Below are 24,194 nucleotides of genomic sequence, written 5' to 3' on the forward strand. Positions count from 1 at the left end.
TTTTTCAAGGAGTCCTTTGACCAGTGATCTACACATTCTGAGTGATGCACACAGTCATAGAATCTGACCTGTCATAGAGATAATGCTTTCAAAATAATTCATGTGCTCCTGAAAATTCTGAAGAACGTTTCAGTTCAGGATGTATGTTCGTTGATTTCATAACTCACAAATATGGTTTCTGAGACTTTGAGCCCTGTTACGTCCATCCCTTGAGTGGGTCCAAGGGTTAGAGCCATCTCAGGTAAGGGACGGGTGCTAATGGACTTACCCCAAAGATGAAGAAAGTGAGGAGCTATGAAAAGTGGTTTTTGTATGTGATTTACTTTTGTCAATAGTTTTATACTCGTGAGAGGGCCTGTCACAGGAACCCCTCCTGGAAGGTTCCTTTAACTCAACTGGTGTCTTAGTCTCTGGATCCTATAGTCAGGTGGAAAGGGTTCAGGAGCTTCAGTTTCAGGATTGGAGGGTCTTCCACACCCATAGGGTTGCCTGCTGAGGTTTGCTGTCTGGAGAGGGTGTTGGTTGGTCTACTGGTGATAGCCTGTGGTCTCTCTGGTGGATGGCCTTGCCCTCAGTGTGGACAAAGAGGTGGCAGCCAACCAGTGGGTGGTGGTGTGGTTACTCCAGGGCCCTGGGGGTTTCTCCCTAGGGCTGGAGCTTGAGCTCTCACCGGGAGTCTGGGTTCTCCCTCTTGTTCCTGCCTCTGGTAGCCCAGAGTCATGCTGAATGACTTCAAGGGGGTTCTTGCTGGGCCTGGTTTTCTGGCTTTCCACACTGAACCTGGAGCTGAGGTTGAGTAGTCAGTCCCAGTAGAGCCCCCCACCCTGGGACCCAGGGATCCATGATCTGCTGCTGCCGCTGGCTGGTCCTGCCCAGCCCATGCCAAGGGTGCTTCCTTGCCAGGCTCAGGGCTGGTGTGTTCCCTCTGCTGCTGGCCACCCCGAGCTGGAGCCCAAGGTGGTGTCTCCCTCCCCGCCGGCCACCAGGCTCATTATGAGCCTCCCGGCAGGCCCAACTGTCTCCAACCCTTCCTGTTCCTAGCGGGGCCCAAGATCTCATGAGATCTCAGGCTTTCCCATATATCAGCTGAGCGTGGCCACAGTCGGATGCGTCTCCACCGTAGGGCTGCTTCCATGGCTGGCACCTCGCTCAATGGGCAAGGAAGCAGTGCTAGCACACCGCTCCAGAGCCCTGGCCTGACAGGGACGAAGCAGCTGCCTCCTCAGCTGGCCGACTAGCCTGCCTTCCCTCTGCCTCATGGGACTCCCACCCCCAGCTGCTCCTCCAGTCCGTCTCCCAGGACCGCCCTTGTCACAGGATGAGTACCTGGGTGACAGGCCCAATCCTATCCAACCTTCCAGCGGCGGTGCAGCTGAAATGCAACTCCTAGGCGAGCAAACAAATTTCCCTTACCTTGTGGATGCCTCCATAACTACCCTCCCACCACAGGATGCAATGTACACCCCACTGGCATGGCTACACCAGGGCTGGAAAATCAAGGTCAGCTGGACTTCTCTTTGCTGTCGCCACACGCAGGGTCCTCTTCTCCATCTATGGTGGTGACCCAGAAGCACTGGCTCTGTGCACTTCTGGAGCGTCTTTCATGATGCTGTAAAGTGCAACTGCTGCTCAAATGCTAGTGCTGCATTTTGGGATTGGGCCATTACTCTTCTTCCAGTAAATCTGCATGATTTGGTTTTCTGGAATACGGATTTTTAAATTTTTATTTTTTAACCATAAAGTAATCACTGAAGTTATGCCTTTAATGTAAACAAATTCAAAGGAGAATGTTCCTGCTCCTGCTTGGAAACCTTGAAAACCAGCATCCAGCAATTGGTTCTGCTTTGTCTGAAAGATCCCTGTAGCCAAATCGATCCCTCGATTCTACCAGAGAATGCATGGCCTACTATTGTTGGAGGCTACACTCTAAACACCAAGCTTTTATTGCTTTTGGAAAAAAATGATTTCTTGCTCAGAAGTGTGTTTGTCTTTCTTTGCAACATGTGCCACCCTCACAATCTAATTGCTCCCCCCAGCTCTTGTATTACAATTAAATTGTATAAATAATTAAAAGTAGAAACAGGCTTCCATTTATTCTAATAGTTCAAAGCCAAGAGCTCCCCATGTGGTAAAAGGTTTTGCCACTCGCTGCGATTGCCTCTCTCTGCTGAGGAAGTACAACCATCAGTCAGTGGAATGGGGGTCTCGCTTCCCAGGGAGAGTGGAAAACCAGAGAGAGTGTAAATAAATATCTCGTTAGTTAAATTGGGAAGAGCAAATGAATTTTGCCTGATTACGGAATCAGGTCTCTGAGCTTCAGAATGGGGTCTTGACTCAGAAGCTTCACAGATTTGTATACTCTTCCAAAGTCATGATTTTTTTTTGTTGTTGTTAAAAGGTGGAGGGTAGGTATATTTATTTACTGAATATGCCCACTGGATTATGGCACCTATTGAACTGGGGAGGCAGTGAGTGAATATCTAATACAATCTTGTCTTCTAGTATTGAGAGAGGGAACAAATACAGGAAACACTTTTGTTTGACGATAACAAAATATGATTTTCCAGCTAAGTGATGAATATCCAGGGTTGTGGCAGTCTTGCTGCTTTGTATATGACTACATGCGGACTTAAGCTCTTCGCCAAAGAAGTGTTTGAGATTCAAAATATGAACACGTTCCTCTCTCTTATTTTCCAAGAACTAACAGCCCAACTAAAGCCCCACACAGCAATACAGCAGCACCGTTGTGGCTTCTGATGCATCCCACAGGGAATTTTGGCTACTGGAGGTCTCCTCGGGGTAAAGGAACATTTGTTGCCTTGCCCCAGGGTAGACCCCATCAGCCAGTATGTGATCTGTATTTTAAAATGTGGCTATAAGAAATGATATCATAACTATCTGTACATATGAGATTATTCTTGAGAACTTCCCATAGAGTGTCTTGCATGAATGAGTCATTTGTCCCTTAGTTCCCTAAAGTTCAAATCTTATCCTTGAGATTCGCTGCTATTTCCCCATATACGCCTCTGCAACTGCAAGCTCACTCCTATAGAAGTTCAGTCACAATGGATGCATGACAGATGCCAGTGTAATGTCAGAAAAACACTGTGCTGATGTGGCTTGGACATCAATGAGACTGCAATGCAACTCTGCCTGTGGAGAGTCCAAAACAGGAAGACGATTGGCCCATGACATGAGAAGGGGCATAGGATGAAAGTAGGAGGAGTAGATGTACACTTGACCCTAACCCCCCTGAAGAAAATGGACATGCCCAGAATGCCAGGAAAACACTGCACCAATGATAGAGCTGGCATAGGTAGGGCTAACCCCATAAAGAACAATGTAGAAGAGGAAAACAGCAGGAAGTCGCACGTCCTGCCACCACCTTGTCCCTCCAACTATCCTACAACAGAGCATAGTATGCAGACTACATCTGACAACTAGTTACACCACATCAAACCCAGTACTAAAGTACTTCCAGTACTAAAGCCCTTGCCAGGGACATTACAGCTCAGATGATCAGACACGTGGCATGGGGCTATAGCTCTCTGGTACCTCCAAGGGGAACTTTGGTGATGGGAACCCTGGTGAAAGACACTTGGCACACAAAGGGCTCGCTTTGCCCAAACAATATGTATGGCAAGATATTTTGTTAACTCTTATCTTTTCAGAATTCTGATTGCAGATATTCTGCCCCAGGAGCTCTCCACACACAAACACCCAGCTGGAACCTCTACTTCACTAACCCAATAGGGAAAGCAACCACCCAGGTAACCAAAGGGAGGAAGGGAAACCCATGCTACAATGGATTGATACTGAATCTCCCTCTCATGTTGTTAACTCCCCACCCCCCACTCTGACCTTCTAGGTTTATCAAATGTGTTTCCACTGGTACTAGAATATTTGCATCCTGGACGATTGTGTCCCGGTCAAATGTGTCTTAGTCATTGGTGTCCCTGGGCATTTGCATCTGGTTTTTGTGTATGTTCCAGTTATTTGCATCCCACTATACCTGGACAACAAACCCCATGTTAGATATGCTAAACCGCTTATCCCAGCCCTAACCCTGACCCTACCTTTGCATTTGAAAAATAAAAAAGCACATCTGATATAAATATATTAGATTGGTACACAAATGTTCAGGATGCAAAAATAATGGATGCATATAATGGATGTCCAATACTGACTGTGTCACAGTTGCCTTAGTCTGTCACTGACTCTGTCTTGGTCCTGTCACTGACCATGCAATGGTCCTGTCACTATCTCCACTATCACCTGTGTCGCCAACAGTCCCTTCCCCTTGAAACAGCTAATAGCTTGGAGTGCCTGCTCTCTTTCAGGTAATGCCAGGAGCTCCAACCTTTGCTACTGCTGGTCAAACACTCATCAGAATCCCTTTGTGTTTCAGGGCTGCAACATTGCCACAGGTGGATGAACAATGGTCCTCTGCAGAGTTCCACTGCAGCCCCCACAGATGGTGGAAAGGCCATGTTGCAAGCCACCATGATCCTGCCCCATACAAGGCAACACTGCATGTACATTCTGATAGTACCTGTTTCCCTCCCAAACCCTGAGCATGCATCTCAGTCTAGAGAACAGGTGTGGCTGATGCTGTTGTGTATGCTTTGTTACTCTCTCTGTGTTTTGGCTTGCTCTTAAGAGGCAGCTGTCCCTCTGGTGACAACATCATCCAGATGCCTAGGGAAGCCTACAGCCTTCCTGAAGTGACTGGTGTGAGCCCAGCTGTTAGTCAGTGAGGTTACTGACCTACTCATTCCAATCAGTCCCCTATGGCTTTGTGAATTCCATGGCAGACAGTGAAGCAAGCAGTGCAGCTCGGCCTCACAGACGCCTGTTACTTGACTCTGTGTTGGACAACTTGCAATGGCACAACAACCCTGCTGGGAGGAGATGGTTGGCAACCTCACTTATGTATTTCTCTTTCGGATGCTTCTCTGTTGCCAATATAGTTCAACAGTTCAATAAAAGCTTTGGCTGTATCTCCCTTGTTGTCTCTGTGTTAGAGACAAAGGTCTCTAACAATCTCTAAAACTAGAGATAGAGATCCCTTCCTCCCACTGTAGTTGTTTCGTACCTCGGCTGGCCTCAGCATGGGACTCTGCAGTGGGAGGTGCATCTCTGCTTCTAGAGCCTGCAGCATCCTCACTCCATGACTTCTTAGGCTTGGGGGGGGGGGGAGACCACTGTGAGATATACAGGAAGCTGGACTAAATGGGCCTATGGCCTGATCCAGTAGGTTCTTATGAACCCTTGGTATTGGACAGACTTGTGCATTTGTTTCATTTGACTGCCATCTTCCAGGGAGCTACCTTTCTACGCTTGCTCAGTTCTGCTCAAAAAAGTATTCCTTGGATGTGTGTGTTTGTGTGACTGGGATGAGGAATCCTGGGTGCAGGGGCTCCTAGTAGTTCTTTGCTTGTACGCCTCCACTGTTGATGCCCCTGTTATTGCTGTAGAAGATGGGAATTGCTGTAGTGTCCTTGTGTCATTTCCCCATGGTTGGGGGTTTGCTTGTTGCTCATTCCTAGTGGCTGGTTGAGGGGTTCTGCCCCCCCCCCCTATTGGCTAGTTATTGGTTCTACCTCTGCATCTGCCCCCTGCTCTGGTGCAGAGCATCAACTCCAGGGATTTTTTTTTTTTCAGGCTGCGAGTGTTGGGGCTGATTGGGTGGAGTGATTAGCTCCTCAGACATCACAGTGATGCGTCATGGATGTCGTACAGATGATGTGCTGACTTCACAGCAATGGCACATGGATGTCACACAACTGTGCCAATGTCATGGTGATGATGCATTGCCATCAGGATACTGCTCAGATCACTAACGGGCTGTGTCAGTGTTTCTATGGACACTTGGGGGCATTACTACCCCAGCATTGCTTTGCCAGAACAGGCCTGGCATTTGACCATGCAGACTGAGAACTGGTATGCATTTTCACCCTAAAGTTCTCCTCTGTAAGTGTTTGACATAAAGTATCACTGTATTGTATATTTTGTCACTATTGTGTATATGAATTTGAGGTTTGATTCACTGTGTCACTTGTTCATTTTCATTGATACTTGATATTTAGTATCTGAGAACATCTAATAGGTGTTTTGCAGTTTTATTTTCCATGTGACAATATCTGAGAGCTTGCAGACAACATTTAGCACGTGACAACGGACTGCTTAAGCTTTTGTATGTGGTGCCTGTCAAAGTCAAAAGGTGCCCAGAGGTCTAAGGGCCCAATCCTATGCAATGCACGCCAGTTCACTGCCTATGTGCACTGTTGCAAATGTGCCATAAGGCACGTTTGTGGCCCTCAGCACTAGTGTAGCAGTGGAGACATAGATGGTAGTATGGGGGGTGGTGGGGGAGAGACATTCCGGGGCAGGGGGAGGCATAGGGAGGGTGGGGAGAGGGGAGGGAGGAGGCTTGCTGGGGGAGGGAGCAGGGCTGGAGGGAGGCAGGACTGGTGGAGCTTTGCTCTTAATTCTATGCCGACCCTTGGGTTTCCATAGAATTGAGTATCCCCATTGCAGGGTTACTAATCACCTTTCTCCTTAGGAGCTGCCGGCACTACCCGCTGAATGCGCAGGATGCAACAGCAGCCGTTTTTGGCGCTGCTGCAGCCCCGCTCACCAGGCAGCTCAGGATTGGGTTGCCCATCATGTGAATTTCAAGTCAGAATTTCATATTCGGATCTGATATGTTTGAATTCAGAAGTTGAAACGTTGGAGCAGTGGTTCTCACACATTTAGCACCGGGATCCACTTTTTATATGTCAGAATCTGTCAGGACCCACCGGAAGTGATGTCATGACCAGAAGTGACATCATCAACCAGGAAACTTTTTAACAATCCTAGGCTGCAATCCTTCTCACATTTAACCAGAAGTCAGTTCCATTTACTATCATTATTAAAATAATATATATGGTAGCCTGTTAAAAGTACAGATCTGTAACATTTCCCCAAATGCAGTCACATACCATGGTAGCATCAAGTCTAACATATTAGAAATAAAATATTGAAAAGAATGGAGACTCACCTGAAATTGGCTCATGACCCACCTAGTGGGTCCCAACCTACAGTTTGAGAAACACTGCGTTGGAGAATTTCAGAAATTGATATTTTAGTTCATATGCAGAAAGAGACGTTATTTGAGTCTGAGAATATTTTTGAGATGTACTGTATTTTTCGCTCCATAAGACGCACCTGACCATAAGACGCACCTAGTTTTTAGAGGAGGAAAACAAGGAAAAAAATATTCTGAACCAAATAGTGTAATAAAATATTTAATAAACTATAACAGAATAACATTTGAACCATGTAAAGTGAACAGCAGTCAACAGTGGCATTAAGAACCATTATCACTGTCATTAACAAATGGAGAGACTTAAAGGTTTGAGTACTCTAGTTTTCTGGAAACCCCAAGAACTCATCATCGCTAGAGTCAGAATTTATGAAGCTCACAAAAGCAGGTGCACACAAATAGGGGATCACATTATCTTTCTGCTACAATGATGTTCTGCCAAATTCCAAACCACTGGGCCTCGTGCCCGCTTAAGGCTGATCAGTCCCCCTTGTGCAACTCACCAGTGCAGCAAGCAAAAGTGAGTCCAGTTCCAGTCCACAGATGCCAAGTAAATCAGTCCCATCAATCAGAGTTACCAAATCAGAGTCCAGAGCCAATAAGCCAAATTACAGTCCAAGGTCAGGTTCCAGGTAGGTCAGTCAAATCCATCAGGGTATCCAAGTTCAGTCACAATCCACAGTCAGATTCCAAATTCAATAAACCCAGTCAGTCTCCTCTCCTACCTCCAACCTGCACTCCTTTAAAACCCACAAACCCTTTCTGCCTCTGGTACTCCTTATATCCCTGAGGGCCCTATTGCCTTCCAGTGGCTGCAGCTGTGCAGCACACTCTGCTGGATGCCCAGGCCTTACCCTTAAAGGGGCCACTGCTGACACCACATCTACCTCCTCACCAGATCTTCCTGGATTCCAATACAAGGGGGGGGGGAGCAGATCTCTATACAGACCAGTGCAAAAGCAGGGGAAAGGTGTGGGGAAGGGAAGATCTCTGTATAGACATCACAGCAAGACCAGTGCAAAACCCCTTGCACACAGAACCAACAGATGGAAGTTGGGGGGGGGGCAGATCTCCATACATACCAGTGCAAAAGCAGGGGAAAGGTGTGGGGGAGGGAAGATCTCTGTATAGACATCACAGCAAGACCAGTGCAAAACCCCTTGCACACAGAACCACATAGAACCGTCAGGTGCTCACTCCCTGGGCTCCCTGGACTCACTCCCTGGGCTCCCTCCCTGGGCTCACAAGCCTGCCAGGGGCTCACTCCTAGGGATGCTTGGACGGGAGAGAAGCCTGCGATTGACTCATTTCACCTGGAGATCGACTGGTAGCTCTCAATTGACATAATGAGCACCCCTGCTCTAGGGGCTTGCTCAGCAAGACTGCCACCCCACCCACGCTTTCCTGGGAGTGAGCCCCAGTGACTCTGAGACTTACTTCTGAGTAGACAGGAGGGCTTGCTCAGCAAGACTGCCATCCCACCCACACTTTCCTGGGAAGGCGAGCAGAGCAGAGTGGGCAGGGGGCGGGGCCGGGGGCGGATTTTTTTTTTGCAGTATTCGCTCCATAAGACGCACACACTTTTCCCCCCACTTCTTGGGGGGGGGAAGTGTGTCTTATGGAGCGAAAAATACGGTAAGTGCAGGGGGAACATATGAATTCCTTGATGGAAGATATCTTGTATTATTTAAAGGTTCTCAGAATGAATGAAAAAGATGTACTGGTTTTTCCCTCCCAAATGAGCTTCAGACTCAAACAATTTACAGACTCTTGTAGTCTTATAAAGTTTTGAAAATTTATTGAAGACATGCATTTGTTTCCTGGACGTTCCCACCCTTTCAGTTATTGGGAGTGTGAAATGGGAAGGGGGGTGTAATCATGTGTCATGAATGTACACCTTCCATAGAATCTTTCGCTCAGATATTCGGCCACCAGGCTTACCCCCAGTAATATATGTGGTGTGGCAACTGAAACGCAAGGAAGAACTGCTGTTTCAACATGCTACAGTGTGCACACAAACTCACTACATTGATCTTAAAGTACCTAAAGAGGTTGAGGTTGCACACTTATTCACGCTTTTCTGGGAGCAAGCCCCACTGAACCCAATTGGACTTCTGGTTAGACATGCTGTGAGTTGTGCTGTGAGTTTCTGAAAACGGGCACTGTGTGCATATACAGCACACGCATGTATAAATGTGCAATGTGTGTGTGCACGTGTGCATATGATCTGCAGATTTCATCTGTTTCCTGATCTGTTTAGATGCACGATCCAAGCCCTTCAGAAAGGAACCTAATAGTACAGCTCCTGTTAAGCATGACAGGCGCTTACAGCAGCACAGCGGTTAGTGGGTTTGCAGCAACTGTTACCCTGCACATGTCTGATCTCATCTGATCTCGGAAGCTAAGCAGGGTCAGGCCTGGTTAGTACCTGCATGGGAGACCGCTTGGGAATACTGGGTGCTGCAGGCTTATACCATAGTCTTTCAAGACTGAAGGTTGCCAACCAACTGCTTGCTTAATAAAGGCTCCTGCTTGGGTTGCCGTCGATCACAGATCAAAGCTCTGCCTTTTCATCCCTGCCTAGGAGGTGTGACAGATGTGCGCTTCCGTGGTTGTCTTCTGCATGCAACCACTTCTCAAGTTACACATTTCAATTCCAAGTTGAGCTTTGTGCACTTGTGATAAGTCCGTGGCAATCTTGAAGACCCTATGCTTTTCTGGCAACATTGGGTTTCTTAGGAATTGATCCCCTCCCCCCCCCCCGTGGTATGAGGAGCAAAGAGCAGCTTTTCCCTTGCTCTGGTGGTGAATAAAGGGGGGGGAAGGTGCTGGTGGGGAACAGCCACCTACAGCTGTATCTTCACAACATCATTAACACACTGGAGCCAACATGGCTTCAGAATAGTCCTTCAGTCTCATCTCTCTCCAATAAAATTCCCTCTATCAATTAAATTAGTGCTACTACTTATTGAGTGTTAGTTGACTGATCTACAGATTAAACTAACTGAATCGCGAAGTCCTAATTTCGAATGAGTGAAGGCTGGCTGAAGCATGAGAATATGAAGTTGTAGATTTGTATTACGATTCTTACAGTTTATTGTACTGCACATCATCCCCTTGTGGCTTCACTGAGTTGGAGCCATTCATTTGGTGCAACCAGCACAAGGTTAGACAGCAAGCCTTAGAGGGAATAACTGTCCCCTGCCGTATGTACTTAAGAGTGCCTTTCCCGGGGAGTGCACTATAGCAACAAGCACAAATGCAAGTGCTAAGCACTGCAAGGTTTGCAGTGGATATTTATATAGATAGTCTGGAGACAAAGTTATTTCAACAGCAATAAATGAAGAACATCAAGACTCTGCATGGGAGGCTCTTACTCTAATGGAATTTATTCACAAGCTGAAAATAAACATTTTGCAATGCAGAGTCAAATTCTGTAAGTACAACACAGAAGAGGAAGCCGCACAAATTGGATGCATTGTGCAAATGTTTGTTTAACTATCCATGTATCGATTTTGTGCTTCAGTCAAATGTGTGGACAAGCAAGGAGGCTGTTTAGGAGATCCACTAGGGCCCGCTAAGATCTTCATTGAAGATTTGTCATTGTGGGTTTGTCCAAATAGCCTTCCGGTGGCAACAAACCATCCCAGCACACCAAGAATTCTTCCAAAACAGTGCATGGGAAGCACATGTACTGTAGCCACTGGCTATGTGTGCTAGATGTAGGTCCATTGACGTGAGAAAGCGTTGAATGTCTTAAGCCGTCATTCACTTCTCCTCAACCTAACCAATTCTCATTCATGCACATAATCTTTTGTGTACGCTAGGCTCAACAATACAGCCCAATGGAGCATATATGACCACAGGAAAATAGGGCCAAAACATGACCAGTTGAGTGCTCCTTCCCACCTTCTCCTCATGTGTTTTGCCAGCCTTGCTTTGAATTGCACATTTAGACAGTATTTTGATGGCAACTCTCTGTAAAGCAACAATTCTGCATTTCTTCAAAGATAAAGCCAGCCCTTTATTAGTTTTAGGATAGCCCGACAAAGTGCTCAAACTGGGGTTGTAATCCCAAACACTTATACAGAAGTAAAATTCATTGATTGCAGTGGATAGCTGAATGCTATTAGCTAAATGCTATTCAGTGATTTTTAACCTGTTTCATCTCATGACACACTGACAAGATGCTAAAATTTTCTAGGCATACCATCAGTTGTTTTTTTTACATTTGACAAGGCACACGACACTGCCAGTGAGAGGCCCAATGGTCCTAACCAATAAATGACCCTCTCCCACAGCACACCTGCAGACCATTCATGGCACACCAACGTGCTGCACTATACACTTCTGATTTAGTATCAAACGTGGAATTGTCAGAGTTTGATAAGAGTGGTTTATTGGTTGCCAAACCTAAGGCTGAAGTGACGTACTTTGGTGATCCGGGCACCTTGGTCTCCATCAAACAGCTGTAAAGTGATCAGGTGGGAAGCAATGCACTCTGGGGAAAACAGTGGATGGGAGGGAAGACTTAACCCTTTTCCTATCCTCCAGTTTCCCCCCTCAGTCTCTTGCTGTCAAAGCTCTGGATGTGTGCATGCGGAATCCCAGGGAAAAGACCCAGTTCTGCAGCCAAATGTGTAGTTGTCATCTAAGAAATGAAGATTTATTTTTAGAAAGAAAAAGATTCCTGGGGGGGGGGGAAATATTGAATTAATATGACAAATACACCTGTTGGTCTTTTGTGAAGGGGCGAGGGGCGGGGCTGAAACATATTTTTTCAGGGAGAGACAGCTTAGGAAATTATTTGTTAGCGATATGTACAGCAATTGCAGTTCACAAAGAGGCTCTGAATACAAAATAGATTGTGATTGGAGCTGAAGACAATTAATCTACAACCCCCTTCTCTCCACTACACAGATGTATTTGTCATGATACATTTGTCATGTCATTTGTTTATTCTTTGTCATGATAAAAAAAGAGATTTTTCATAAGTACTGCACATTTGATCGGGATGCTCAAACGTTCAGGTACATTAATATTTATGATTTTTCTTGTCTGTGCCATATCTCCCAATCTTAACTCAGTACTAAAATTGTATGTTTGAAAAAAAGTAGACAGATGTGCTCTTTTGTTGAAGAAAGCATCTGACCTTGATTGCGAGAGCTTTTTTTTTCTTGTTTAAGGCTGCTTGGCAACAATGGAAGAGACCTTTTCAAAGGTGCATCCTTTGTGCTTGTTGGGAAACTGCTTTTGTATTGCAATCTTTTTCCGTGGAGAAAGCTACCCTTAGGGGTAATTATGAAAAAGAAAAAAGATTAGCACTATTCATGCAGCAGTTTGCAGTCAGTGCCTGCCTGTTCTTATGTGACACATACAGTCCAGCATTTGATCTAATCATGAAGGACAGGCAAAATAAAAAGGAAGAAAAAAAGCCACAACCTAGAGACATGTTATGCGTCTCTTTAATCTCTCTTGGCTTTCCTTAAAATTCCTCCAATATTTTGCCTGAGGGTGAATCTCCAAATATCCTTCCAAATTTGACTACTTAGAATTGTCGAACCCCCCAAGAAACTACACTGGTCAAATCAAAGCACAATTATTATTTTTCTGCCCTTAAAATTCCTTAGCTGATTTGCCTAAGCAAATCCTCAATTTTGTATACCCAAATCCACAATTCTAACAATAAGCTTGAACTCCTAGCCAATGAAATTGGAAGGGGATATTTGGGTTCAGGCATTGCAAGTTACAATATATAGTCTATTTCATCCAATGTGTGGAGATAGGTCAGGGTGGAACACAGGGCCAACACCCTTGCGATTACTCTACACACTTACCCGGTGTGAATAGGTCTGTGAAGTGCGAGGACCAATCCATAACTCTTTTATTTCAGTGATGAGTCACTAAGGGATTCCAGCCTACACTGTGCCTAGGTTACATAGTTCTGGGGGAAAATAATAGCTTTAAGAGCTCGTCTTCCACTTGGCAGGCAGACATAGCAACAAGAATTTGGTTAGGGAAGTTATTTGTAATACAGCTGAACGTTAGGAGCTGAACACATTTGTATACAGAACTAGATAAATGTAAACTAATCAGTGATGATTGAATTAAGATGTGTGTGGTTGTAGTTGAGAAGGGGCTCCTAGTTGGCATATCTTCATTTTTCTCATGTTACATTAAGGCTACAATCCAATGCAAATTAGATTGGGCGTAAGTTCTGTTTAACTCAGCGGGACCTCTAAGTAGCCTGGCATAAGGTAGCCTAATATTCCTTCTATAGTTAATTGGAATACTTTTTAATTAAATTTTTCAGTTATTTTGGGCAGGAGGTCTGGTCTAGAGGGTAGAGCCTCCATTTGCCTGAAGATTAACATCCACAAGGTCGCCAGTTTGAGGCCACCGTGCGACCTTGAAGCAGCTGGCAAGCTGCAGCTGAGCTGTTCCATCTGCTCGGAGCGTGGGAGGATGGAGGCCAGAATGTTAAATCAGATCGGAGTGTAACATCTTGAATGTGGTGGTTCTTGAAAGAGAGAACCTTCTTTCAATTTGTAAAAATCCCTGCGTGGATTTAATAAGCCTGCCTGTGTAAACCGCCTTGAATAAAGTCTTGAATAAAGACCAAGAAAGGCGGTATATAAATACTGTATATTATTATATTATTATATTATTATTATTTTAAGCCAGTGGCGCCCAAAGTTGCCCAAAGGGAGGGAAGTCTCGGGACTGGAGGACATCATCCTGGAGAGGAGGGAAACAATCCCCTAGGGGGGACCCCTTCTCCAGGGGATGGGCCCGTATCCGAACGCACTCGGGATACTCCTAGATGGGAGGGGGGTCGGGGGCTTCTTGTAGTGGGGGATTCAATAATTAGAAACATAGAGAGGGGGGTTTGCGACGGATGTGAGGACCGCATGGTGACTTGCCTGCCTGGTGCGAAGGTTGCGGACATCACTTCTTGTCTAGATAGGCTAGTAGACAGTGCTGGGGGAGAGGTAGCGGCTGTGGTGCATGTCGGCACCAACGACGTGGGCAAGTGTAGTTGGGAGGTCCTGGAGGCCAAATTTAGGCTTTTAGGCAGGAAGCTGAAAGCCAGGACCTCAAAGGTAGCGTTCTCTGAAGTGCTACCTGTTCCACGCGCAGGGCCAGCTAGGCAGGCGGAGATCAGGGGTCTCAATGCGTGGATGAGACGGTGGTGTAGGGAGGAGGGGTTTAGATTCGTTAGGCACTGGGGAACTTTTTGGGACAAGCGGGGCCTGTACAAGAGGGACGGGCTCCACTTGAACCAGAATGGAACCAGACTGCTGGCGCATAACATTAAAAAGGTGGCAGAGCAGCTTTTAAACTGATCCCTGGGGGAAGGCCGACAGGAGCCAAGGGGCATCCGGTTTGGGACTCCTCATCCCTATGGGGTGAGGATGGGGAGGTTAGAGAACAACAAGACAAAGGCAGAGTAGGAGAAGAAATTGGGAAAGGTAGGGTGATGGGATGTGATACACGGTTTGGCACAATGAGAGGATGCGGGGACAAAGGAGCGAATAAGCAGCGCATCCTGGGGCATTCCGTGTACAAATGCTTTTATGCGAATGTCCGAAGTCTACGAGCAAAGGTGGGAGAGAGAACTGGAATGTCTGGTTACAAGGGAAAATATTGACATAGTGGGCATAACGGAAACCTGGTGGAATGCGGAGAATCAGTGGGATACCGCAATCTCGGGCTATAAACTCTACAGGAGGGACAGGCAGGGGCGTGTTGGAGGTGGGGTGGCCCTTTATGTTAAGGAAGGGATAGAATCCAGCAAAGTAGAGATTGAAGGTGGGTCCGACTCCACCGTAGAATCTCTGTGGGTTAAATTACCAGGCTTGTGCAGCGATGTAATACTGGGGGTGTGCTATCGTCCTCCAGACCAGAAATCAGATGGGGACCTTGAAATGAGGAAACAGATCAGGGAGGTGACAAGGAGGGACAGGGTTGTAATCATGGGGGACTTCAATTATCCTCATATTGACTGGGTCAATTTGTGTTCTGGTCACGATAAGGAAACCGGATTTCTTGACGTGCTAAATGACTGTGGCTTAGATCAGCTAGTCACGGAGCCCACCAGAGGACAGGTGACTCTGGATTTAATATTGTGCGGTACGCAGGACCTGGTTAGAGATGTAAACGTTACTGAGCCATTGGGGAACAGTGATCTTGCTGCGATCCGTTTTGACGTGCACGTTGGGGGAAGAATACCAGGCAAATCTCTAACAAAAACCCTTGACTTCCAACGGGTGGACTTCCCTCAAATGAGGAGGCTGGTTAGAAGGAGGTTGAAAGGGAGGGTAAAAAGAGTCCAATCTCTCCAGAGTGCATGGAGGCTGCTTAAAACAACAGTAATAGAGGCCCAGCAGAGGTGTATACCGCAAAGAAAGAAGGGTTCCACTAAATCCAGGAGGGTGCCCGCATGGCTAACCAGCCAAGTTAGAGAGGCTGTGAAGGGCAAGGAAGCTTCCTTCCGTAAATGGAAGTCTTGCCCTAATGAAGAGAATAAAAAGGAACATAAACTGTGGCAAAAGAAATGTAAGAAGGTGATACTGGAGGCCAAGCGAGACTATGAGGAACGCATGGCCAGCAACATTAAGGGGAATAATAAAAGCTTCTTCAAATATGTTAGAAGCAGGAAACCCGCCAGAGAAGCGGTTGGCCCTCTGGATGATGAGGGAGGGAAAGGGGAGATAAAAGGAGACTTAGAGATGGCAGAGAAATTAAATGAGTTCTTTGCATCTGTCTTCACAGCAGAAGACCTCGGGCAGATACCGCTGCCCGAACGGCCCCTCCTGACCGAGGAGTTAAGTCAGATAGAGGTTAAAAGAGAAGATGTTTCAGACCTCATTGATAAATTAAAGATCAATAAGTCACCGGGCCCTGATGGCATCCACCCAAGAGTTATTAAGGAATGGAAGAATGAAGTTGCAGACCTCTTGACTAAGGTATGCAACTTGTCCCTCAAAACGGCCATGGTGCCAGAGGATTGGAGGAGAGCAAATGTCACGCCTATTTTTAAAAAGGGAAAGAGGGGGGACCCGAGAAACTATAGGCCGGTCAGCCTAACATCCATACTGGGTAAGATGGTGGAATGCCTCATCAAAGATAGGATCTCAAAACACATAGACGAACAGGCCTTGCTGAGGGAGAGTCAGCATGGCTTCTGTAAGGGTAAGTCTTGCCTTACGAACCTTATAGAATTCTTTGAAAAGGTCAACAGGCATGTGGATGCGGGAGAACCCGTGGACATTATACATCTGGACTTTCAGAAGGCATTTGACACGGTCCCTCACCAAAGACTACTGAAAAAACTCCACAGTCAGGGAATTAGAGGACATGTCTTCTCATGGATTGAGAACTGGTTGGAGGCCAGGAAGCAGAGAGTGGGTGTCAATGGGCAATTTTCACAATGGAGAGAGGTGAAAAGCGGTGTGCCCCAAGGATCTGTCCTGGGACCAGTGCTTTTCAACCTCTTCATAAATGACCTGGAGACAGGGTTGAGCAGTGAAGTGGCTAAGTTTGCAGACGACACCAAACTTTTCCAAGTGGTGAAGACCAGAAGTGATTGTGAGGAGCTCCAGAAGGATCTCTCCAGACTGGCAGAATGGGCAGCAAAATGGCAGATGCGCTTCAATGCATAGGTTTGTGCCTTAACACAGATGGGTTTGCTCAGTTAGGACAAAGTCTCACCTGAATTGTCATCACTCCGTGATGTGTACCACAGTGATGATATGCACTTGTGAAACACGATCTCAGTACCTCAGAAAGACGTCCCTATCACCTGGTATCAACTGTCAAAATGGCAGATGCGCTTCAATGTCAGTAAGTGTAAAGTCATGCACATTAGGGCAAAAAATCAAAACTAGATATAGGCTGATGGGTTCTGAGCTGTCTGTGACAGATCAGGAGAGAGATCTTGGGGTAGTGGTGGACAGGTTGATGAAAGTGTTGACCCAATGTGCGGCGGTAGCAAAGAAGGCCAATTCTATGCTTGGGATCATTAGGAAGGGTATTGAGAACAAAACGGCTAGTATTATAATGCCGTTGTACAAATCTATGGTAAGGCCACACCTGGAACATTGTGTCCAGTTCTGGTCGCCGCATCTCAAAAAAGACATAGTGGAAATGGAAAAGGTGCAAAAGAGAGCGACTAAGATGATTACGGGGCTGGGGCACCTTCCTTATGAGGAAAGGCTACGGCGTTTGGGCCTCTTCAGCCTAGAAAAGAGACGCCTGAGGGGGGACATGATTGAGACATGCAAAATTATGCAGGGGATGGACAGAGTGGATAGGGAGATGCTCTTTACACTCTCACATAATACCAGAACCAGGGGACATCCACTAAAATTGAGTGTTGGGCGGGTTAGGACAGACAAAAGAAAATATTTCTTTACTCAGCGTGTGGTCGGTCTGTGGAACTCCTTGCCACAGAATGTGGTGATGGCGTCTAGCCTGGACGCCTTTAAAAGGGGATTGGACAAGTTTCTGGAGGAAAAATCCATTATGGGGTACAAGCCATGATGCGTATGCGCAACCTCCTGATTTTAGAAATGGGTTAAGTCAGAATGCCAGATGTAGGGGAGGGCACCAGGATGAGGTCTCTTGTTATCTGGTGTGCTCCCTGGGGCATTTGGTGGGCCGCTGTGAGATACAGGAAGCTGGACTAGATGGGCCTATGGCCTGATCCAGTGGGGCTGTTCTTATATTCTTATGTTCTTATGACCACTGTGTACCGAAAATGCGGTCTTTGTTCGGACCACAGCTTTTTGTTCTGCGTCTGCATGGCTCGTCTTTTGGATGCATCTGGGCTCTGGGGTGCTCTGGGCAGTCACATCTGTTGCCCGGTGTCCCAGAAGGCTGCGCAACAGAATATCTGAGCAGACGCAACTGCCCAAGGCGTCCCAGAGCCTAGTTCTATCCAGGAGAGGAGCTGTGTGGAGGCGGAACAGACAGGTCTGCTCACTGGGCAGAGGGATCCACCCAAATGCCAGATCCAGCCCCCGATCCTGGGTTCACATGGTCCTATTTTAAACTATTGTAAACTTACAGCCCAATCCTGAGCTGCCAGGAGCACAGGGCTGCTGTGGCCCCGAAAATAGCTACCATGGCATCCAGAGCACCCCAGGCAGCCGCCGCCGCCTCCTCAGAAGACGGGGAACCTTCATCCCCTTCCCCTGAGTAAAGGAAGTAGCCTTTGAGGCTGTTCAATTCTGTGGCAGCTCTGAAGCTGCCGCAGAATCGGAGAGCTCCGTGTTGGGCTGTGGGGTCCAACACGGGGCTCAGGATCTAATGGAGCTGAACTCCACTGGTCCCACTCACCTCCTGTCCTGCTCCCTCCACTTGAAACGCCTTCCTCCTGCCCTCTCCCCACCCTCCCCCGCCTCCTCCCCATCTCACCCCACAACTTCACCTACCTCTCTGCTGCCTGGTGGTTCGGGCAACCGCAGAGCGGCAGAGCATCAGCTCTGCACCAGCACTAGCTCAGCGCCGACTGGGCTAGCTCTGGTGATGGGCTGGTGCTAAGCCTCGCAAATGTACCTTACAGCATGTTTGCAACAGTGTGCGTCGGCGGTAAACTGGTGAGCAGAGCTCAGAATTGGGCTCTCAGACAAGAGAGTTAACTCTAATAGAACATTCCTAGGAAATCTACTAGGCAATCTACTCAGAAATTAACCTAATTGAGTCGAAAGAGAATATCGGCACATCTAGTTGGCTATGACACCATTGCTGCTGCACCAAATACGCTGTAATTTCTCTCTGGTTTTGATTGGTGAGCAGATATTTTGTAGCTTAGAATTAGCATTCACACACCACCTGGTGGCCAAAGCAAGGACTGCATTTCTGTCAGGAACTGCAGACTTGAAAGTAGACATAATATTTCCAGGCTTTCAAGGTTTTCTCACTGAGAAACAAAATTAAGGAACTTGTTCTGACAATGTAAGGGTACAGTCCAGACAAAGTTAAGCAGTTTTAGGGCCCAATGGGTGAATTAATCCCAGCCTTACTGCCCAATCCTATCCCCTCCCATTGACTGAGCACATGCTGCATCTAGTGGAGGGAGGGGGAATCAGACAGCCAGCAGGAGGTAAATGCAAATATTTCCATCCATCCATCCATAAACCTTTATTGGCATTAAAAGCAAATATTTTACTTACCGCTGGTAGACTGCCTGATTGCCTATGGATCTCCTTGGACCTCTGCCAGCCAGTTTGCTGCTCTAGTTTTAAGGAGAGAAAGGTGGGGCACTCTGGGAAAAACAACATACAGTCTGGCACAAGTTGCTGCCTCCAGGATCCATGTCTTCCCTCCTCCTCACAGCCCTGAAATTCCCATGCCCTCTCCTCCCTACCTACAACATACCTACACTGCCAACTTACCAGCACCATTGGAGACTTCAGGGGTTGTTGCACATTCAGTGCCACTGCCCATTTGCAGCAGTGGCCCACGAGTGAGTGACAACAGCCTGGCTTTTGTGCTGCCATAAAGGGCCTTGTACTGATAGAATGCTAGTTCTGGCAGCTCAAGGTCCTGATAGGGCTGGGGCCGTAATTCTCTCCTGGTGAACTTAGGGGGACTTGAGTGCTTAACTTGGTCATTCCCCATATTGTTGTCAGTAACCTAAACAATACAGTTCACAACATAGTAATGCATGCCTCAGTTGTTAAGGCACATGAAAAACACATCTATTTAGCAGTCCCCCCTCTGAGGCTCACTGCTACTTTGCTGAGTGTTGGCTCCGCCCCCCCGGTCATTTAAAATTATATGGGAGTTCTAGTTCTGATTTGTACCATAACGTTCCATTTCCACATGCAAATTTTGAATGGATATTTCAGATATCAGCTTGCATGCATGAGGAAGGCCTAAGAAAAGGCACTGCAGTCACTCACATATAAGGCGATCTCACAGGTAAGTTGAGGGCAGGTCTTCAGTCAAAAATCATGGAATGTTCCATGACCCTCTGATAAGTCGGGGGGGGGGAGCTTAGGGAAAGGTGCTTGTGAGGAAAGGCTGCAGCTTGCCCTGGAGCCTGATTGAAAGGGGGGAAATCTGAACCATGCAGCCGTGGACCTCCGCAGGCCTGTGTCCGGGACAAAGCTCTGTGATGGTGCCCCCCACGGACTTTCACCCCCCGCCCACTCACCAGAGGCTCATGGAGCCTTGCGCGACATCTGCCCACATTGGGGAAGCCTCTCTGAGGTTACCCAATGCTATAAACCAGGGGTGTCCAAACTTTTTGGCAGGAGGGCCACATCATCTCTCTGACACTGTGTTGGGGGCCGGGGGAAATTTACCTTACAGATTTGAATAAATTTACATAAATGAATATATTAGAGACGGAACTTATATGAATAAATGAATTTTACTGAACTTTTTTGTAATACACATGAGATCCAGAAAAGGGGGGTTGTTAAAATAATTCTTGACACATATAACACACCTCTTCCTAGGGAAAAATACAGAACTTAAAAGGAGTCAGAGTGGGCTCCTTCCCCCCCCCATGCAGGAGCATGTTTTTACTCTCACTCTCCCCCCCCCCAGTCCTGGCAACAAGCAGCAGCAAAGGAACACAATCAGCCAGGGAGCTGGTGGGCACCTGCCCCCTCAGGACAGGAGTTTGTTTCTCCTCATTCACACAGAGAAGGGACCTGCCTGTCTCCCTCTCGCAGTCCCTCCCCCAGCCTGCATCCAGCACCAAACAAACTTTGAAGCAGGCAGAGAGCTATGTGTATTTCCCTATTCGCAAACGGACCCCCTAACTTCCTCCCTCTCTGCCAGCAACCCCAACAAGCAAAAGCAGTAGGTTTCCTCCCCATTCAAACATCCCATGAGTTCTTCCCTGCAGCGCCTGCCTCCAACACCGAGCACTCACAGCCCAATCAGATCCACACTTTCCTGGGACTAAGCCCCACTGCCTCTATGGGACTTACTGCCAAGTAGACATGCTCTCCAGCTGCATTCAAACATCCCCGGGACTTCTCCCCTGCAGTACCAGCCCCCGACCCCAAGCACACTCACAGTCCAATCGGATCCACACTTTCCTGGGAGTAAACCCCACTGAGTCTGATACGATTTACTGCCGAGTAGATGTGCTCTCCAGCAGCATTCAAACATCCTGTGATTTCTCCCTTGCAGTGCCCGCCACCAGCACACGAAAGCAGCACTAGTAGACCCACAGTTTCCCCTCCCTCCTCAGTGCCTGCCCCCAAGCCAAACTCAAGCAAGACAAACAGACCCGGGACTTCTCACCCCATCCAATGCCTGCACTCAGCTGCAGCCTCCCCAGCCTAATGGGAGGGTTGCGGATGGGTGGGGCTCCTGCTCTCCTATGAGTCTTTTCCTCGCTGACACTGCGAAGAGCAGTCGAGCAGTCGTGTTGGGGCAGTGAAGGCTCCAGAGGGTCTCCAGAGGGCCGAGTGCCTATTGGAGATTGGGGGCTCCCTGGGGGGCTGGATTGGGGCTCTCCACGGGCCGAAAGTGGCCCGGGGGCCAGGGTTTGGGCAGCCCTGCTGTAAACTGTGCTTCCAGTTTTCCGGAAAGGAAAGTTCCACCCCCATCGGGAGCCTCATAGAGGCTTTCATGGAGTCCTAGCAGCCAGCACCTGAGGCTTTTGCCCCATCCCTGACTATAGTAGGTACGCAACTAGAACCATGCCACTATTTTTGAAGACACTAATGAGGTGCTTATGCAGTACTGTGTGCTATTCCCTGCTTCTGTGTAATGGAAAATTCTGGAGGGAGGAAGGAAGCAAGGGGAATTTTTCTGATCTGTAGTTGTACTGACTTTGTAGATGGCAGGCTTTAAAACCCAGTAGCAGCCTGCCTGCCAAGCACATGGTGGCAGAGCGTCTTCCTGCAAGAGGGAGATTTTGGGAGAGGCAAAATATGGCCAGCTGGAGCTGAGCTCGTGCCCACCACTCCTATGGGCTTCTCCTGGCTGCCGCGACACCCCTGAACTACCCTGACCCCCTGAGTGACCCGCACATAGGATGAGGAGGACAATTGAAGCTAAAGAGGGTACTATACAAGCAGGTTCCCCCTTTCAGTTGAGATTTACAAATGATGATGTTGGACTAAGGTGCCCAATTTTCAGGGTTGGGAACTCGTCAGTGACTCGAACTCGAGTCACAAAATGCGTGATTATGGGTGACTCGGTGACTTGTGAGTCGCATGCGTGAAAGACTCTGAAAGAGACTCAAGTCAGCCCCCCCCGACTCAGCACTCATCCCCATGCTTGCTGACTCAAATCTGCCTGTATCTGGGTGTGCTAGCTTAGTGTTTCTGCAGCCTGGAAAACCTCGTGGGACAAGCATTCCAACGGGGCGAGCATCAGGAAAGTTCCAGCCACGAGGCAGGAAAGGATTATTGTGAGCACAAGGGGGGAGGTGGGACTAGGCTCTCTTTTCCCATCTCTGACAGGAAGAAAGAAACACATGATCATTGGATAAAGGATGGGCATTCTGATATTTTCATTGTCTGAGGGAGAGCTGGAGGAGGAACCGTGGGTTCTAGAGAAGCCCAAGGAGAGGGAGGAAGCATGGGGGGGGGAGTTCATAGTGATCAGGCTTGCCAACCGCATGGAAAGGGAAAAGAAATTCTCATTGAATGACTGGCTGCAGTGGGGCTACTTCTGAGTAGGAATGAGTAGTACTTCTGCAAAGGATTGGATCGTCCTACTAAGCCTTGCAGCTGCTGCCTGTGACCCTCCTCCTCCTTGCTGCTTCTGTCCCTTTTCTCTCGCAGTCCCTCCCTCCCTGTTCACAGATGGGCAGGGACAGCAGGGGAGTGAGTAAAGAGAACTCCGACACACACACACACACACCCTGGCAGCAGCCCTGCTTTTTCCACAACAGGTTTTTTTTTAAGGGGGGGGCAACTTCACTCGAGTCCATTAGAATCACTAAAGGTTGACTTGGAGACACAGAAAGTGCCCCCGTTAGGACTCTTTTTTGAGTTGAGTCGCAGGGGGCGGTGATTTGGCGACTTGACTCAAGTCAAGCCACACTGGATTTTCCCATCCCTGCCAATTTATTATATCATATCTTGCACAAGTTGCGACCCACCAACCCATTACAGTGTATGACTACCCACAGTCCCAGGCAGGCAGCAAGAGTTGATTGAGCCCCCAGTGGTGTGCCTTATGAAGCTGGTTTGCTAGCTTAGTGCAAGTTATGCAGGCTTGCCCTGTCATCAATCCTTAAAAAAAACAAAAAAAAAAACTGGAGTTCAGAAAAGTATCACTTTTCAAATTAGCCATTCTCATCCAGCTATGGATGTAATCAAAGTCAATGATACTACAAAACGTTATTTTAGCCATCAAAACACTTCCTCGGCATAAGTCCCATTAATTTCATCTGCATTACTCTGGAGTAACTGATTTGAAGCATGCGACCTATGATTAAAGGAAATGTGAATCAGATCACAGATGATTATGCTAAGCATGCTTTACTTAATTTTATCAAGTAAAAATTTGCATCATGTTGAAAATATTCAGAGCCCTTGATTGCTTTTGACCATTATGTTACATTGAAGATTGCAGCTATTATAGCCTTTGCATTTTTCTTTTTAAAAAGATGCCACGAGATGTAATTTGTAAAAGCATAAAATGCAATAATTTGAACAGCTTACGTGAATATCAATCTTAGTTTTTACTCTCTTGCTTGTCTATCCTTTTAAAATTATAAAACTGCATACAAATCCCACTCATAAGTAGCTACAATCTGTTAATGCAAAGAATAGTTATAATGAATATGTGTTTGCCGCGTATTATATCTGGTATCATTGCTTAGGAACAAAGATTCATATTTTAAACCTTTTTATCCTGGCTACTTGAACAGCATACAATGCAGGCAAAAGAAGCTCATAAAAAAGCTCATTTGTCACCAAGGGTCAAACTAGAACATACTTTAGTCATGTGACTGGTATCAGAGTGTTGTAAACAGGTTCCAAATCACTATCCCCTGTGACTGTTTTTTACCTGAAAAAAGTTCCCCCAACACCATGTTCCCAACCTATGGGGACAATATCCAGCTGCTGTTTTCTGGATTTTTTTTTTAAACAAAGCACATTAGCCCCAAATCATG

The 24,194-nt window shown here is 47.2% G+C and overlaps 1 protein-coding gene and 1 pseudogene across 4 annotated transcripts in view; both read left to right on the forward strand.

Moving 5' to 3' along the window:
* NRG3 (neuregulin 3) overlaps positions 1-24,194 on the forward strand; it is a 700,766-nt gene that overhangs the window by 610,156 nt on the left and 66,416 nt on the right. The window lies entirely within an intron of this gene.
* On the forward strand, positions 9,440-9,559 carry LOC136646955 (5S ribosomal RNA; annotated as a pseudogene).

This window comes from Tiliqua scincoides, chromosome 3 (genome assembly GCF_035046505.1).
Source record: "Tiliqua scincoides isolate rTilSci1 chromosome 3, rTilSci1.hap2, whole genome shotgun sequence".
Classification (NCBI taxonomy): domain Eukaryota; kingdom Metazoa; phylum Chordata; class Lepidosauria; order Squamata; family Scincidae; genus Tiliqua; species Tiliqua scincoides.